Consider the following 19,254-nt stretch of genomic DNA (forward strand, 5'->3'; position numbering starts at 1 on the left):
TTTATTTTGCATACGGTAGCAACAGTTACCATCGTTCGCTGCAGGATATTTTGCTGGAACAGCGGAGAGCAAATTTTATTATGAGCGGCCAAGAAAAATATTCAAAGCTACCGTTGGTGCGATCATCAGCGTTCTGTTCGTTCTGTAGGTGTTCTGCACACGGGAAGATTATGGAATCGGTTCGGTTTTATTTTGCATACGGCAGCAACAGGCACCATCGTACACTGCATGATATTTTGAGGGGAACAGCGGAGAGCAAATTTTATGCGCGGCCAACAAAATATTCAATGCTACCGGTGGTGGTGCGATCATCAGCATTCTGTAGCACACATTTCGAGCTGAAAATTATGGAATCGGTTCTTTTCAGAACTATAAATACTTGAAGATAAAAGTTATGAGAATTTTCACCGCTACTACTAGTGTGAAATGTTCATCTATTTCTCAATAATCATTTTTACAATAACGACCAGGGCGCACCAAAGATAAACGGTAGTGTTGCCTATGAATAGTTTATCACAACAAAATATAACCCTCATTTCAAGAATTTTCACTGCTAAATTGAATGATTTTCAGGCTTAATTGTATGTTTGTGCCCACTAGAACACCGTTATCAGTCAAATATTAGTAACGAAAATTAGTTAATCTAAGAACCAAAGTTGTTTTCGCATCGGGAAAGCAAGAACTTTCTTTTGATGCTAATGAAAATCACTTAGTAGTATCGAAGGTGTTTTGGTTTGTTTGTCTTTCTCCAAGCTGCGTGGCCACGCCCTAATGGCAAAAATCTACTCTGAGCTCGATACAAAAGACTGCGTGTAGAAAATTCAGCTCCAGTTTAGTTTGTTAAACAATAGCGAGTGCAGTGCAGCTATTAAAGGTACGCGACATTGAGAAACGAGAGCTGCCTACGAGTCAACTTCCAGGCACTGCGGAACATGTTGTTGCATACTGCAGCATTAGTTACCATCGTACGCTGCAGAATATTTAGCTTGCACAGCTACTAGAGGGCACAACGGAGAGCAAACTTTACTATGCGAGGTCAAGCAAAATATTCAATGCTACCGATGGTGCGATTATCAGCGTTTTGTAGCACGAATTTCTGACTGAAGATTATGGAATCAGTTCTTTTCAGAGCTATAGATGCTTGAAGATAAGAGTTATGAGAATTTTCGCAACTACTACTAGTGTAAAATTTTCATGTATTCATGCATCGTTAGTTTTACAATAACGAACATCAAAAATAAACGGTAGTGTTGCCTATGAACAGTTTAGAGCAGCATATAATATACATTTAGTCCTACGTCACCATTTCATACAACCCCTAGGGCTGTATACCTTGTAGTATTTCAATAATCCCTAATGTATACTGAATTGCAGCCAATTCTGCGACGTAAACAGAAGCGGGATTATCGAGCTTGTAGGAGACGGTAAAATTATTGTTGACGATACCGAAGCCAGTAGACCCATTGCGAAGTGATCTGTCAGTATAAAACGTATTGTCGCAGTTGATGTTTTTATATTTGTTAAAAAATATTTTAGGAATCTGCTGCACGCGTAAGTGATCCGGGATTCCACGAGTTTCTTCCATCATGGATGTATCGAAAAACACAGTAGAAACAGAAGTATTTAACAAGTTGACACGGTTGGAGGTGTATGAGGAAGGATTTTTACTTTGAGACATGTGACTGAAAAACACAGTCATGAAACTTATATGCTGTCTTATTCAGTAAACGAAAAATTAAGAAATATTTTCTTCGTCTAACGTCTTTTTTTGCTAATGAGTTTACCACTAAGCGGATAGTTGCTTGCTTTTTTCTTTGTTCATTGTCAAACAATTTTGAAATCTGTTTTGAAATTGATAAAAAAATGAATAAGTTTTGTTTTTTAATCAGTTTTTCATGCGAACTGAAGATGATTTATTAATAAACTTTATTTGAAATCTTATTTTTGCTAAGAATTTTTTTATCCAGTCCCGGTTCCCGGGAATTCCGGGGAAATGAAGTTTTTCATTACCGTTTCCAGGGAAATCCATTCCCGGGAATATTGAAAACCCTATTCTACACTGATGATTCTAGACTGACTAAACGCTATCAGCAGGCCTTGGCTTCAAATATCAATACCTATAGACCATAGCACGGTTATGTCACAAAAAAGAAAGAGATTTGACAGTTGTCGCGCGTTTGTTTACTTGGACTTGTAAAATTTTCGGCTCGAGAGAAAATGCAGAAGAGTGCTGTTAAAAATTGCGTTGCCAGGAATAGGCCAAAAGATAACAATTATTTTAACTTTTCGTCCAATTTTCACAACTGGCACCCAAACAATCTAAGTGCTAAACGAAGCAAACTTTGGTCTCCAGCTGGAGGAACACTTTTAATTATGTTTCGAATATTTTTTTAGTAATTTTTTAGACCACAACAAGGTAATCACGTTCATGTTTTTTCTTTGATGAAAAATTGGGGAGTGACCTGTGGTTAAATTTTCACGGCGAAATGTAAGCACCCATGTTTTGCTTTGGGTGAAAAACTTCATCAGCTATAATATGCTGTAATTGTAATTGTTGGGCTTAAAAAATAATGTTGTGATACCGATGCGCTTTTTACCGAAGAAAATTTTGTTGCAGAGCATTCGTTGCTCTATTCATCTCATTGCGCCGACGTTTGTTGTAGTGAATATACGGATTTACCACCAAATGTTCACAAAACTAACGATAAACTAAATACGCTAACCTTTTCATATGAAATCGACTTGCAATGACAACATCCTTTCAACAATGACAATGACAACTATCCTTTCAACAAAGTTTGACAGTACCTCCATTACAATGAGCTCTAGTTCAAACTTCAAACTCAAATTATTCCAAAAACAATTGTATAAGCACATTGTTACTCGGGTGGATAACCAGATAGGTACTTGGCACGTAGTAGCCGCATCGTGAATCTGTTTTTTGTTCCTGCGACTCTTGTGGAGATGTTAAATCAACATGTTTTTACCTCTCTCCTTAAAATGTCAACATTGGACGTGGTTGGCGTTGTTAGTAGCCCTTGACGTTTCATTCGTACTGAAGTTTGTCTGCTCTTTAATAATAGAAAACAAAAACGTTGAAACGTTGAGAATTTGTACATTTATCCATGCATATAGAAACTTTCTAAGAATTAAGCGACAAAACGGCACTTACTGGTGAGCGATAATTGTTAAACACTCAATTTAGTATGTAAATTTTTCGCTCCATGCTTCATTATCTGTACATTTTGCTCAAGTAACTGCGACGAAGAGCATTACAAATACACAGATTAATTAAATTCCCCTTAAGAGTGCACAGGCGGCACTGGTAGAAAGTTTTGCCATCCTGTTCGAAGTGTTGGACGCTCCGGAAGGATTCATTGGGTAGTTGTCAAGTTGATGCATCATTTATGAGCCAGCACTCGGGAAAATGACCGTCCCAGAATACCCAACTCGAGGATGACTCGTTCGAGATATTTCTGTGTGACGGATAATTCGAACTTTCACTTGACTTGCCAGTCTTTCTGTTTGGTAGTTTTTGATGTCAGCTTTTGTCAACTAAAAACGTTCCGCAAAATGCTGGTGACATATAATTTCTATCTAAAGCTACAATGTGAGACGAATCTTCCTTCCAGAACACGGCAGCTGCTAATTACTGTCTCAGATTCAAGTAATTCACCGCTTATGCCGTCCACCGGAACCTGAGCTTGTGCTGGCTGCCTGGCAGTGGAGAGATGACGCTCACATATGACGGCTTTAGCATTGCCGGTTGGTACATTTTATGAACAGATTACCTACAACCCTGTTCGCCTCATTGTACTCTGCAGCTTCCGCCCATTGTCCCTTTTTAAGCCTGCACTAGAACTGAGGGCTGGTTTGTGTCCCTCTTTCGTTTATGTAGTAGGAAATATTTGTTTATTTGTTTATTTGTTTATTTGTTCATCGTCTTCGATCATATCGTACAGACTGGTTTGTCTTATGCTATGTTTTTAATTCTATTTTTAAAACTATTTTTGGTTAAGTTAAAGTCAAATAAATCACTGACGTCATTGAAGCCTCTTAGGCAGGAACTGAGCGGATTGTTATAACCATAGCTTGTCCTGTGCCCGGGTATGGAGATCATTGTCCAGTATCGCAACCGGCGCTGAGGAACATTTATTTGAATTAGCAGGAGAAGGTCTGAGCAGTCAATATTGTTCGTTAGGACGTCGAAAACAAACAATCGTTGAAGTTTTATTCGTCTTGTTGACAGCAACTCCAGGTCAATCAAACAACATCGTTGCGAGTAGTCGGGCAGAAGTACAGGGTCATTCCACGGTAGGTGACGAAGAGCAAAACGTAAAAAACATTTTTGAACTCGTTCAATGCGCATAACTTGAGAGGTATGGTACGGGGCCCATATGGGAGCAGCGTACTCCAGAACACTGCGTACTAAAGCACAGTATAGTGCCTTAAGCGCGTACACGTCAGTAAACTGTGAAGCATTGCGGCGAATGAATCCGAGGATCGAAAAAGCTTTAGCGGTAATGGCGGAGATGTGTTGGTTGAAGCGGAGCTTAGAATCGATAATGACGCCCAAGTCACGGATAGACTGCACACGGTCCAGTGGAGTTGTGTCGATGTTGTACTGATGACTAATCAAATTATGACAGCGACTGAAAGTGATCACCTTGCATTTGTTGATGTTCACACGCATCCCGTTCTCTTTGCACCAACGTGAAAGTATATCGATGTCTTTTTGCAAGCAAACACAATCCAACATGGACTTTATTACTCGGAAAATTTTCAGGTCATCGGCGAAAAGCAGCTTTGCAGAAGAAATTCGTTGACACAAGTCGTTAATGAAAAGCACGAAAATCAGCGGTCCCAGTACACTACCCTGTGGAACTCCAGACGGGATGTCGAACTTTCTAGAGCGTGTGGAGTTCACCTGGACGAATGCGCTTCTACCGGTCAAGTACGACATTAACCAGTCGGATATCCAATTGGGGAAGCCCATATGCCTAAGCTTCTCAATTGCGAAGGTGTGCGGAACGGTATCGAATGCTTTTGAGAAGTCGATGTATACCGAGTCCACTTAATTTCGACATTCAATTTCCCGAAATAATACGCTGGTGTAACATAGTAAGTTAGTTGTTGTAGAGCGACGCGGGACGAAACCGTGCTGATCGTTCGATATTATCGATTTAACTGCGGATAGCATGACCTCATGCATCAGAGATTCCAGAAGCTTCCCTAGACAGCAGAGAATAGATATTCCGCGGTAGTTTTCAACTTTTCGTGTGCTCCCTGATTTGTGAACGGGTATCATTTTGGCCGTCTTCCATAAAGTCGGGAAAGTTTGTTCATCCAGCGATCGATTAAACAACAATGTTACCGGACCAACTAGCGACTCGGCGCACTTTTTCAATACTATAGGAGCTAATCCATCAGTTCCAGCCCCTTTCGATTCATCAAGCTTAGTAAGCGCTTTGAATACATCCTCACGAGAGAAATTGAAAAACGGTAGACGAATGTCGTGGGAAAGTACGTGCTGAAAACAATTAGGATGGAGCTGGGGCGGCACAGTGTTAAACACGCTTTCAAAGAAGCACGAAAAAAGATTTGCGGCTTCTTCGTGTGTGTTGGCAGTGGCTTCTCCGTAAAACACACCGTCCGGGACGAGATTACTAGCTTTTTGCTCTTTGACGAATTTCCAAAACTCAGTAGGATTATGCTTCAGGTTCGACTGTAGTTTGTTTAAATAGGCTCGATAGCATGTCGTAACTAGTTCCTTATAGGCTGTTTCTGCAAGGCGAAGTAATTCACGGTGCTCATTGGATTTATTAAGAAAAAATCGTTTCCGTGCCTTGCGCAGTTTGTTGCGCATATTCCTGAGCTCGGCATTCCACCATGGTTTCCTAATGGCTCCACGAACAGCGCGACGACGCCGTGACACCTTCGAATTGAGTATTTCGAACAGCTTGTCGTAGAACGAAAGAACAGCGTTGTCGACAGTTAGACCTTCAATCAGCTGTACCCAGTTAACAGTTGAAAATTCAGCATTAAGAGAGCTGAAGTCACAGCTCCTAAAGTCAAAATCGAGTAAATCTGGCTGGCTGTTTCCGAGTTCAACATGCGTCGAACTACGCACATCAACTTGCAACTCAAACGGTGGATGGTGAAGGTCGATTGGTAAGAGCGGAAGCACGGGTGGCGAAATTTCAAAATCGTCCGGGGAACTCGTGAATGCTAGATCGAGTGTTCTACCATTCGTGTTCGAAAAAGAATTCAATTGCACCAACCCGCATGTAGAAATGGATTCACAAAAAGCGAGTTCTTGCTCGCTAGAGGCATTAACTGTTATGCATCCATTGATATCATCATCAAAATTCCATTGAAGCTGGGGAAGATTGTAATCACCGAGAATTAAAACGATATCGCTTGCTGACGATTCATCGCAAACAGACTGAACGGCGGCTGTGTGGGAGCAATATAGTGTTGTGTCAGAATTCGGTCGTAGGTAGATACCGAAGATGTGCAGAGAACGGTCTGGTAGCTTTATACACACAGCCACTTGCTCGAGCTGGCTACAGTCGGTTAGCAAAATCTCGGTACAGCGTAGTGTAGATTTAACTGCAATAAGCACACCACCGCCTCTCGTGAGGGTGCTTGTAGATTCATTGCGATCACATCGGAAGAGCGAGTAATCTGATGTTAGTTCCGAATCGCTTATGTCGGACCGAAGCCATGTTTCGGTGAGTATTACCACGTCGTATTCACAGTTTGACAATCCTAGCTTCAACTCAGACGTTTTTGTGCGCAGGCCCCTAACGTTCTGGTAGTAGATGGTCAAAAAGCGATGCCTTGACGATGCGATATTGTCGGAAGCACAATTGCTGGATGAGCGCGTGGTACGCTGATTGGCGGGTTCAGTGGTAGTTGACCTATTTGATGTCTCAGCAGGAATCGCAGCGGCACATTCCACATTGGAGTTAGTAAGCGTAGCACTGTAAGGCGAACATACATCAGGCAGAGTATTAGCCGGTGTTTGAGAGTACTTGCCTGATAATTGCAGTTGGAAGACCCCCTCCCCTTCCCTATCAGGACCGGGACGACTCGGACGAACGGGCTCAGCAAAAGGCACGACTGATTCGGGTGGCTTGGGGGCTTCCATAATGCGGTTGGAATTGCGTCCCGGGAACGTCACGTTTAAAATGGGTTTGATGTGGTGGGTGTTGCTGTTGGGGCTGATATTGACTGTGAGGTGATCGACGGAATAACTGTTCCTGGGATGATGCTCGTCGGTAACGGTCTGGGAAATTTTTGGCTGCCATAATCTAAAAACTCACGAAACATAATACCTTCCGGCCATGTAGAACGGTCGAGTGCCGTAGCTTTGAATGCGGGATCCAATCCAATTTTAAAAGAGATAAATGTTAAAGTTGACTCATCTCTTCCTTTCGGCACTAGTTTGAATATGTCTGGGTCTTCAGTGAGATTTAGGTTAGCCTTTACCATTTCCAACTCTTTTGTCACATCGGGTCGGATACGCGATATATAGAGCCAGAATTTGATCGGTTCTACGTAGGTTGGTACTGATATAACGGCTTGATCCGGTTCCTTACACCCGTAAAAACATTGACCGACATCGGGAGGCGCGGCCGCTTGTACTCTTCGTCTTTTGGGCGGGCGCGCAGATTCAAGCGAGGGCCATATTTTTGGTGCCAGTGGCGTTGCGACATTGATGGTGCTGGATGCCAATTGCTTAATTTCGGCCCGCAGCTCACTGATAGCTTTGGTAACTGAATCAAGTGGAGCAGTATCGTTTGGTTTTGTTGCAATTGAACGAAAGTGAGAGTTTTCGAACAATTCAACGCACTTATCACATAGCCAGTACAGGTTGTTACGATGGGAAGTGAAGTATCCTAATAGCGCACGAGACACTCCAGTGCATCCCATATGAAAAACACCGCCACAGAATCCACGACAGACTACATGTTCGATGCCGATGATTCCGTTGTCACATTTCGAGCAATTTTTCTCCATTTTTAAGATAAGCACGGTACGCAAATCGTCCAAAATATTGCTTCGGCAAACGTAGGCAAATAGACGGCAAAAATGTATGCGATGGACGCAGCGAGATCAGCGATGTAAACAAACACAGGGGTCAGATAGCGGGAAAAAACACCTCATGAATTCACGTACTTTGGACTATAATTTGTAACGAACTTCACTATATCCACGATATTTACATATAAAAGCACGCATAAATAAAAAACACGATGAATAAAACACCAAATAACACGAGAAATCGACGAAATAAAATTGGATCAAAACAACTTGTCCGCGAGCGGTAACAGTGCTGCCAGGAGCCAACTAACGATTCCTTCTGTATACACTCCTATATGGCATCCAGTACATGGCATTCCGGGTGAATTAAAAGCTTGGAGCTTTATTCTCCAGCATGAAAAGGCATTCCCGTTTTACTGGCGCTCTGCTCGCTGAGGGGGGGAATCAATAATCGGTAGTGCAGTTGTGGTAAATGATAGACTAAACACTAAATTTACGAAAAAAATAAACTAAAGAAAATATCCACATGTAGCCTAGAGGTTTAAACCACCTTTCCCACAGGACTGCTCAGACCCTGCTCTTTTCTACACACGTCCTTGCCCCGATTTCCCCTATATCTGCTTCTTCGTTTTCCCACCGCGACGAGGCTGAAGGTCGGGAGAAAAACTTATTCGCTTGCGATTCGAAAAACGGAGCGTCAAAATGAAATATGGAAGAACTCGGCACTAATTATTTTTCTCCAAATGTCACAGCTGCCGACCGACGACGGCAGCAGCGACGGAGGAGGCCAGGGTTCGGTAAGTTGTGGAAAAGCACGAATCGTGTAAATGTCGTCGGTCAGTGATTAACATTTCTGCTTTATATTCAGGTTGCGACCGAGTGGTGTAGAATGTTAGCGCAGCAGAATACCGGGAACCTGGGAGTAATAAAGGCGTCGTTTTGGGATTTTCGCCTTTTCTTTACAGGGAAAAGTACTCCAAGTCGAGCTTCGGTTTGAGGCAGAGTAGAAAATTTCAAGGTCGTGGAGTTTTTTTTTGGAATTTTAACACGAGTTGCCGCGGAGTGGGTCAATCACAGCAGAGTTACTTTTTTTGTTTGTTCTCAAACCAAGGAGACTAACGTTTTCTAATTGAAATACTGAACTTGTCATGCAAAGAAGACACTTTGTCATTCGTAACTTTTCACTCAACACTGTGTCTTTGTTTGCTATATTAGGGTGAATGTTGTAATATCAGATAAATCTACTTTAATGATTGAAGGTTTTCAAAAAATGAAAACGACTATTCCCTACTCAATCGCATAGATTAATCAGTACCAATCTTGTTTTAGTTTCTGCGGTATGCATTTCCAATAACAGAGAAGATTAACATAAGTCCTGGCTAATGTAATATGTTCGAGACCCTCTCTGTGGTCATTCACCTTCGAATAAATACTCTTTTCCCAACTCGCACGCGACTCTAGATGACATCCTAGGTGAGGATCCCCTAGGATAATCCCGATGAAAGCCTTGGTCGAATGCGAACAGAGAAGAAGAGCATTTCGAGGCTATTCTCTGTAACAAGGGCGGCGTGCAACAGCGTTAGATTCGAAGTGGACCGTTAACTCACGAAGCCGCTAAAGTTGCATCATTAGCGTCCTTTGAATTATCCAACCCATGGCATTAAACCTCCGTAAATGTTAATATAACCATAACTTCTGAATTTATTTTTTTATTTTTTTTATGGTTACTGAATTTGAAAGAATTTCGCCAATGAAAATGATCTTCTGACTAGAACTGACTAGAAGTATTCGCGTGATTATTTATTTCATGCCAGTGTCATGATTAAAACCAATTGCTTTCTGAAAAGACTGACAAAGTTCCTCTTCACAAGGCTCCCAGCATAAGGATGCTCAAATCTCAGCTCTTATTTAGGCCAAATAAACTCTGTAAGGTTGGCAGAATGATCGTTCGAGAAACCTTACTATGCAATGAATAAACTTTTCAAATTTCAATTCATCGTATTGTGAAGAGATAACGCTATTTAAATTGCGCATAAATCCATATTACTACCGAGATCCATTCGGGTTGCACTACATGCACTCGTTCCTCCTACGCGGGATCCACATTTATGCATACACTGTTCAAATTTGAGTCTCGTCAGCAGAAACATTAAAATTTATTATCAAATTATGGGAACTTTCTGTGAATGAATATATTGAATTAGTTTCCTGGAGGCGGCCAGGTAGCAATCCGGCACAACACACCGGTGCCAGCGGAATATAGCACATGTCATGCCGACGGCACTGCCGTCAGTGATGCTGTTAGCGCAGGGCGGCATTACAACTTTCCTGGCCCCAGCGCATAATCCGCGAGCGGAAGATAAAGCGCACCAAATTTATGTTCACGTAGATCGGCATGATATATCGCACTTTGGTGAAGTAAAATTTCGACAGCAACGCACGCGTAGCATGGCACCGGGACGCATTCTTTCGAGCGTTGGATAATGAGCGTACGAATCCAATTGGTTTCATGTGAAAACGATGCGAAAACATCCCCACGGGAAAGCGTAATACAACTCAGCTGGGAGAAGCTAAAATATTTATACGAAATGGAATATGTTGCAAACCCGGGGGGAACCAGCTGTTCAACATCGATTAAACTTCAATTGTGATCACGGACAACCATGTCCAGGATGAGCCCTGACAGAGTGAGTGAAAAAGTGGTACAATTCTGTGGCAATTTTCGAACGACCTACCGCGTGCTACAGATCCCTCAATGAATTTCCCATTTAATCGGATCTAGGATCGGCATTGGGCGTGTGAAAATGGTATCTGTTAGAGTGGTCAATGACTGGCTCCATCACTGCAAACTGTTGTAGCTGTAGTGAGCCACACTAACATTGTTGGCAAGTTGCAAGCTATTTGCTTACTCTGGATTAAAATATTTCAACGAATTCATTCGGTTGATGGCCCAGTGCTAGGTCAAGCTTACCAGCACAAGACAGATTCCAGAGGAGATTAAAACCTTGTATTTACCCCGGAAGAGTTAGTTTGCTAAATCCTTTCGGATGGCATGTGAGAAGGGTGTATTTCCATTTTTGCTGGTCGCATCTGATGAGTCATTCATTTACTCTGTTTAGAATCCAAGCTGAAATATAATAACGAAACGCCCTCTTTGTTGAAGTCGATCCGACATCGAACATTAATTTGCTTATTCGAAAGGACAGATTTGCTTACCAGTGAAAGAATGATTCAGAAACGGAATGCAAACCTAAATTACGTTGAATACAAAATAGGAATGACTATGTAAATTAGACATAATCGATAATACTGACGGTGTATTTGACGATTAGAGCCTTTTCAATTTAAAATGGTAGGAAAAATGTCCTTTTAGACTCGACTCTTTTCATTAGAATGAAATCAGTCTTTCGAGGCAATAAATTTGGGAACGTTTTTAACCCTCACCCGGCGGAGAAAAATCAGGTTTTACCTCAAAAACTGAATTTCCAACTCTTATTACTCATCAACTGTATGTAAAACTGACACAAACTGTATTGCATATTAAAAATCAATCTGTTCTCTAACCATACTGAATAATTTCATCGTACAAATTTTCAAGTATAATTGTTAAACATGAATCAAAGTCTGAATGTCAGATAATGTCATTCTTGGCCGAGACGTGTAGACGGCTTCAGTCAGCGCACATTATTTGAATCACAGAGAATAGACACTCGTGTTCATATAAAAACTTTGGAAACCTTGGGTAAAAATTTCCCAAATCAAAATACGTTAAAACAATAGCAACTGTCTTTCGGTGCCCCAGTTGCAGTGCATAAATGTTGTTATATCGATATCAGTGCTTGATAATAACGCGAGAGCCACGAAGCGGGTGCATTACCGCTTACGTTCAAAATGACGGTTTCAGGTTTTAACACATACTTTGAAAATAATATGGACGTCTGTTCTCTGTATTTGAACTGCATTCAAACCATAACTGCAATGTTCATTGAATACCTCACTTGCAAACATGAAAGCCTCTTTTCAATTTTTTCTTTCTATTAGTTGAATAACGCGATGTAACGACATTCTATTCCCTATATATCGGACATGTGTGAAGTCTTGATTAACAGGTGACAACTAGAATTTTGAATTTTTTGAGGTTCTCTGGTGCTCTGACTAAACAACAAAAAGACTGAGAAAGAAATGGGGCAATATATATGTAAGGCGTCGTACACAAATAACGTAACGCTAAAAATCTAGATTTCAGAGCCCCTCCCCTCCTATGTAACAATAAGTAAACCTCTCCCCTAAAATTACGCGTACATCACCGTTACGTAATTGTCTCAACTATCCCATGCCTCCTATGCAACTAGAGCCTGACAAAGTCATTTTCAATTGACCCGCCGCTTTCAATTGAAAAGCTTTTGTATCATTTTCGAGCACATCGTGAATCACATGACACCCAGTCGAAAGCTCTTGCTTGCAACTGAAGGGCTTGAAATTCATACAAGCGCCTTTCAATTGAAAGCGGGGATTATCATCATCACTCTCAAATGACGATTCTCAATTGAAAATGACAATGAGCGCTGACGGAGATAGATAGCTTCCATACAGTACTTCACGCATATATTTGGAGGAAATATTGATCGGAACTTGCGTAACCTATTTATTGGATGCCATTGCCGTTCTAACTACGGCTTGCGGTATTATAAAACTACCATCAAACTACGCGATGCGGTGATAATTACAATTGAGACGCTAAAGAAAAGAAAAGAGTCTCTCTATCCGTCACTTTCTCCGTCGATTGAAATAGTCATTAGTTTCATTTGAAATGATCCGAAAGAAGAAAGAGGGAAAGAGAGAAACAAGTGATTCGTTGACAGTAGCCGAAAGGAATCAAGTGAAAATGAAACTGTTCGAATCGAAATGACAGCGCGAGTATATCAGTTTCATTGTTTTGTTTTGAAAATGTCGAAGCCCTGTATGCAACAATAAGTAACACCCCCCCCCCCCCCTCCCTTCATGCGATACGTAATTTGTGTCCGACGCCTTAACGCCTCTGTAGGCTCGATCCTGTGATCGTATTGGTCAAGACCAAAGGCGCGTTGGCCCTTGCAGAGCGATTACCAGCGAGAAGCAAGTCATCGAGGATCTTTTTCCACGCCACGAGCCAAGTCCTTAGCTTCCGGTGGTCCACGTTCAACGTCACAGTATCTTACACAGTACCAAGAAAAATGAAATTTACAACTAATACAAATGAAAGCACATAACGATTTCTAGCACATAAAGTGAAAAACATAATCTATTTCACACCGTTAATAATGCACAATACAGAATCGTTTTAAGCCATGTAAATTTGTACGTTAATTGACATAAACTTAAAGCTTCGAATATAAATCTGCATGCAAATTCACAATATATTCATTTACTTTGCATGTGAATATAATGCCACACGGAATATTACGTGGTTTCCAATGCTCCATTTATGTGCATTTAAACTTTTAAAGTAATGTAATTTTTTTTTACTGTGTGGACATAGATCAGGCATTGCGACCATATGGACGACAGACGGGTTCCCGGTTCAGTAGATCGTGTCGTCCTCGAATGAGGGCTACGTGGTTGCCAAGGTGGACGGAGTACTCTACTGCTGTTGCTATGCTCCGCTGCGTTGGTCTACAGAAAGGTTCGCTCAGATGGTCGATCGTGTAACCGTGTATCTAGCGGGTCTTAAGCTGTAGGTGGTGGCGGGTAACTTCAACGCTTGGGCTGTTGAGTGGGGAAGTCGCTGCACTAACCAGAGGAGCCAGCTCAACTTAGATCTGGCCAATGTCGGTGCTGAAAGTACCTACAGCAGAAACGGTGCGGTGTCGATCATCGACGTGACGTTCGGCAGCCTGGGACTGATCACGAACTGGAGGGTAGACAACGGCCACAGTAATAGCGACCACCAGTCAGTCAACTATAGCGTGGACAAATCCCAACAACTCGCGGCTGTAAGACATCGCATTTTGATGCCGATGTATTTGACTATCGTGGGCGTGCAAGGCCGCCATGCCTAGGTCTTGTCAGCTTAGAAATGGAAGGCCTCCAGCATACTGATAAACTGACGCGATAGCCGACCTCCGCAAAGTGTGCCTTCGTGAGAGGCGAAGAAAGCAACGCACGCGCAGCGATGCGCAAAGATCGGTGCGCCAGGCAGCATTTAAATACGCTAAGGAAACACTTAAGAGCGCGATAAAGGCCTGTAAACGAGCTTGTTTCAATAGACTTTGTGACAGTGCCAATAAGAACCCATGAAGTTACGCTTATAGGGTAGTTACGGCCAAGACCAAGGCTCGTCAGCCCCGGCAGAGCAATCACCAGCGATGCTAGAGCGGATTATTGAGGGAATTTTCGCACACCACGAGCTGAGTCACCACAAACAGCGAGTGACGGCAGCCGCGCAAATGTCGAGGAGGCAGCAAAGGACGGTGAATTCATTGAGATCGCAAACTCCCAGAAGGTGAGCAAGGCACCGGAACCAGACAGAATCCCGAACCTGACCATTAAAACGGTCGCCGCCGGGTTGTTCAGGGTGGTCATGCAGAAATGCTCAGACAACGGCCCTTCCCGGGTAAGTGGAAGCGACAGAGGATGGTCTGTCAAGCAGCTAGTTCGGTTTCCGCAAAGGTAAGTGCAGGTAAGGTGTATGCTATTCTCTCCGTCACCAAAGCAGTCGAAGTAGCACTCCAGCGTAAGATAAGGGACATTCTTTATTGCGCAACTGTCACGAAGTGGCGGTGCCATTGTACAAGATTCTGGAAAGCTAGATTCAGAATCGAGTGCTGTTCTAAAACACACTTAAGGGTCAGAAATGCGTCCCGATTCCGGCAGAAGTACCGCAAGGTTCAGTCCTGGGTCCGGTACTGTGGAATGCCATATATGACAGTGTGCTGAAGCTTAAGCTCCCACCGGGAGCGGTGATTGTGGGCTTTGCCGACGATATAACTCTAGAAGTATACGGCCAGTCACTCAGCGAGGTCGAGTTGAAAGCCTCGCTCTTCATACGTGTAGTTGAGGATTGGATGCACTCCAGGAAACTGGAGTTAGCGCATCATCAGACAGAGGTCATCGTGGTGAACAACCGAAAATCGGAACAAAAGGCGTCGATCAGTGCTGGTGGATGCACATCGCCTCAAAGCGATCCTTGAAGCTCTTGGGGGTGATGATCGACGACGAGCTCACGTTTGGGAGCCACATCGACTACGCCTGAAAAAAAAGTTTCCACGACTAAAGCGGCATTATCGCGTATAATTTCTAAAGGCTCGGCGGTATTTAGCAGTAGCAACAATAATTGGTGTTAACCGTAGAGTAGTTGAGGAGGCCTTTACGGTTCTCAAAAGGGAAGCTGCGTGAATTGGACTCACCATAAATACTGCCAACACGAAGTACATGGTGGTTGGCAGAGAGCGTGGTAGTTCTACGGGTGTTGGTTCTGCGGTGAAGATGGATGGGGATACTTTCGAAGTGGTCGACAAATTTGTTTATCTTGGCAATCTCGTGACATGTGACAACGAGGTGAGCCACGAGGTTAAGAGGCGGAATGCGGTGGCGACTAGGGCTTATTACGGATTGCATAGCCAGCTTAGGTCCCGTAGTATACAGATCCGTACGAAATTTTCGCTCTATAGGACTCTGATCCTCCCGGTGGCGCTCTACAGACATGAATCGTGGACGTGGAAAAAGGCCAATCGACGAGCGCTTGGGGTCTTCGAGCATACAATCCTGCGATCAATACTCGGAGGCAAACTAGAGAACGCGGTGTGGCGCAGGCGCATGAACCACGAGCTGTACGAAGTATACGCTGATATTGTCAAGCTGATGAAACACGACAGGTTACAGTGGGCTGGCCATGTAGCACGGATGGCGGATGAGCGACTGGCAAAGATAATATTTAGTAGACAACCGGATAGAGGCTGACGACTTCGAGGCAAACCGCGCACGCGCTGGATGTGTGCTGTCGATGAGGATGCCAGAGCAGCGGGTGTAAGGGGAGACTGGAGAGTAGCAGCCCAAGACCGAGTTTTGTGGAGACGTATCCTGGATCCGGCATAGGATCGCCATAAAAGAAGAAGAACATTTAACAGTAGGCGAAAGCTGCTAACTAGCGTGGCAACGTTCATGCTCAGGTATGGCGGACCCTTGTGGTCCGACTCACCCCGGAGATATCCGGATGAATCAATTCGTTTGTCCACGTTTCGCACAGGTAAAGAGCGAAATGTTGACAGTGAGCGTGCCGGATACTACTCCGGAAAACATATTGGGAAGGATGTGCGAAAACGAGAGCACCTGGAGAGCAGTCATCACGGCTGCTTCCAAGATCGTTCTCACACTGCAAGGCACCAATCGTTGGAATACCCATCGAAATGCCAGTGAATGCTAACGCTGCCCACACTCGCCCTTCTTCCTGAAGCAATGCCTAACGGCGGTCCCAGGGAGGGTTGAAGTCGGAGAAATGTAAATCAGGGATGGTCGACCAGTTTGCCGGATAACCAATTCATGAACGACGACAGCCTTGTCGAGGGTGAGGGAAAGGCAAGGGTTACGATTGAGGAACTCGTCGTGATTGCCAACTCCTTAAAGGTGAGCACGGCACCAGAGCTGGATGGAATCTCGAACCTGGGTCTCAGGATGACTATCAAAATGGCCTCCGAGCTGCTCCGGATTCTCATGCAATGGTATCTGAATGACTGCCTCTTTCTGGAGAGGTTAAAGTTACATAAATTGATCCTACTACTGAAGCCTGGGACACTGCGGGCAAGGATTGAGAGGATTATCTTCAACAAACTGTGTGAAGTATACAGAGGATGTAAATGGTCTTGCAAGTAACCAGGCAAGGCTTCCGGAAGGGCAGGTTCACGCTGGATGCTGTTCTTCTTTAGCAAGACACCGCCGGAGGTAGCACTCCAGCGTAAGAGAGGGGACATTCACTATTGCGCAGTTGTCACGCCCGACGTGGAAAATGCGTTCAATAACGCCGGTTGGGACTCCCTAGGGCTCAGGAGCATCGGTGTACCGGTGTCGCAGAACAAGATTCTTAAAATCGAGTACTTGTTTACAACACGGAGGCGGTTCAAAAGTGCGTCCCAATCCCTGCAGAAGTACCGCGAGACTCCATCCTTTGGTGTTGTGGAATGTCATGCATGACGGAGTGTTGAAGCCAGGCATGCCAATGCACAGTGGTCTAAGCTCGAAAAATCGTGATCGTTTTAGATTTGACTGTGAAATATTGATTTTATGTACCCAGTGTCTTCAGCAAGTTTATCCCATATAACAAGGCCTTTCTTTTGGCGTTTTCGGTTTTTTCATCAATCTCTCTAGTAGTTGGATAAAAAAACTATTTTTTCTAGTTTTCAAAATACCAGATTGCTTTCTTCAGCAAAGTTGTAGTAAAATCTATAATAAAGAGAGTTGCTGAACACTGTAATCTTCTGTCTGTACGTCTGATTTGACGAAATAGAGTTTCATGAGGAACACTCCTCAAAATTAGTTTGTTGTCCATAACTTTTTCTGTAATCGTCGAAACAATTTAAAATGTTCTAAGATTTTGTTGGTTCTGTTAAACCTTGCTTTTTTGTAGAATGTATTGGTTTGATATTTTCATTTGTTATAAAGATATTTCTAGTTTTTTGCTGAAAATAGCCATATTTTGAGCCCATATTTCTCCGAAGATTGCAGAATATTTTGCTTGCATTTATAATCCGGTTTTTTTCCACAAGACTTGATATAAATGTACTGAAGCGTTGTGGAGCCATCCTTAGCTGTTGCTTCTGGTAGAAAGTTGAACACAGAAAAATTCGATAGATATTGCATCGACATGGCGCGAAAGTTAGTGGAGTTATATCCATGGTACTATCTACCTGCGTCAGCACACAAAATACTAATTCGCGGTGCACAGATTGCTGACCAAACACGTGAACGTCATTCCCGTAAAATTCCGCGGGTGGGATATTCTTCACCGCTTGCTGGAGCTATCGAATCCACTAATTTCTAACAAAGGTAGCATCACTTGTAAACTGAGCGAAGGTTATCAACTGACGCTTCATATTTGTTAGATTTAACTAAAACAGAAGAAGATTTGGAATCATCGGAATCTAGACCAGTTGGGTTGGTTGTGAGTGGATCACGCCACCCCACAACCATCGACACCTATGTTGGCGTTGGGATTTGAACCCAGGCATCGAGCGTGGTTAGCGGAGACGTTACCAACCACGCTAGCCCTCCGCCTGTTTTCACTATCTTTGAAAACAACCGATTTATATTAAAAAAAAACACATTTTACGCTCTAACTTTTTTATTTCAAGATTCATCTCGAAACTGTCTTTGAACGACTTTTAGAGCTTTTTACGAGAAACAATTTGCAATGCTGGCATGGTAAATATCTCAATTTTACTCAAAGTTATTAATATTTTTCATTAAAAACATGCGTTTTTCATTTGTATGTCATTCTTTTTGGGACAAACATAATAAATATATCTTGGTCTCTTTTTAAAGGGCATATTTAACTCTTTAAATGGAGGAAATTTTAAAAATATGTTATTTTTTCAGTTTGAGTAAACTCAATTTTAAAACGCGACAAAAATTTCAATAATTTTATACATTATGAATATATAAACATCCAGATTTATTTTTTGGTGTTTTTTCTCATAACTAGGAATAATTACTATTAATTTGATCCAAAAAGATTAAAAATCGATCAACTGGTTCAAAAGTTATGAATTTTTTTAAATAAAATACATCGACATATCGCTGGAAGTCTACAGCGAGTCGATCGGAGAGGTCGAGTTAAAGGCCGAGCATTGCATACGCAAGGTTGAGGACTGGATGCACCCCAGGAAACTGGAGTGAGCGCACCATGAGACGAAGGTCACAGTTGTGAATAATAGAGCAACAGGAGGTAGTCAGATTTGGAGACTGCGCCATTACGCCATTGTCTGTAAGAGGGCCTCAACGGCTATGACAACCTCCCTCTCTCTCAAATGATATCGAATAGCTTAGCGGTGTACGGTAGCAAGCGAAATCTTCTTGCCAGAGTAGTTGCGTCCATACTTAGGTATGATGGACTAGTGGGGTCAGTTATCGTGGTAAATGTCATTCTAGATGATCAGATGACAGCGGTAATGGTACAATTCCGCAAAGGTCAGATGGACGTTCCAACTTATTCCGGGGATATCCGGAACTTCCACC

At 42.8% G+C, this 19,254-nt stretch overlaps 1 protein-coding gene across 11 annotated transcripts in view; it reads left to right on the forward strand.

Moving 5' to 3' along the window:
* The window catches only part of LOC129733813 (octopamine receptor beta-2R), a 525,686-nt gene that overhangs the window by 11,798 nt on the left and 494,634 nt on the right, over positions 1 to 19,254 (forward strand). The window lies entirely within an intron of this gene.

This window comes from Wyeomyia smithii, chromosome 1, assembly GCF_029784165.1.
Source record: "Wyeomyia smithii strain HCP4-BCI-WySm-NY-G18 chromosome 1, ASM2978416v1, whole genome shotgun sequence".
NCBI classification, from domain to species: domain Eukaryota; kingdom Metazoa; phylum Arthropoda; class Insecta; order Diptera; family Culicidae; genus Wyeomyia; species Wyeomyia smithii.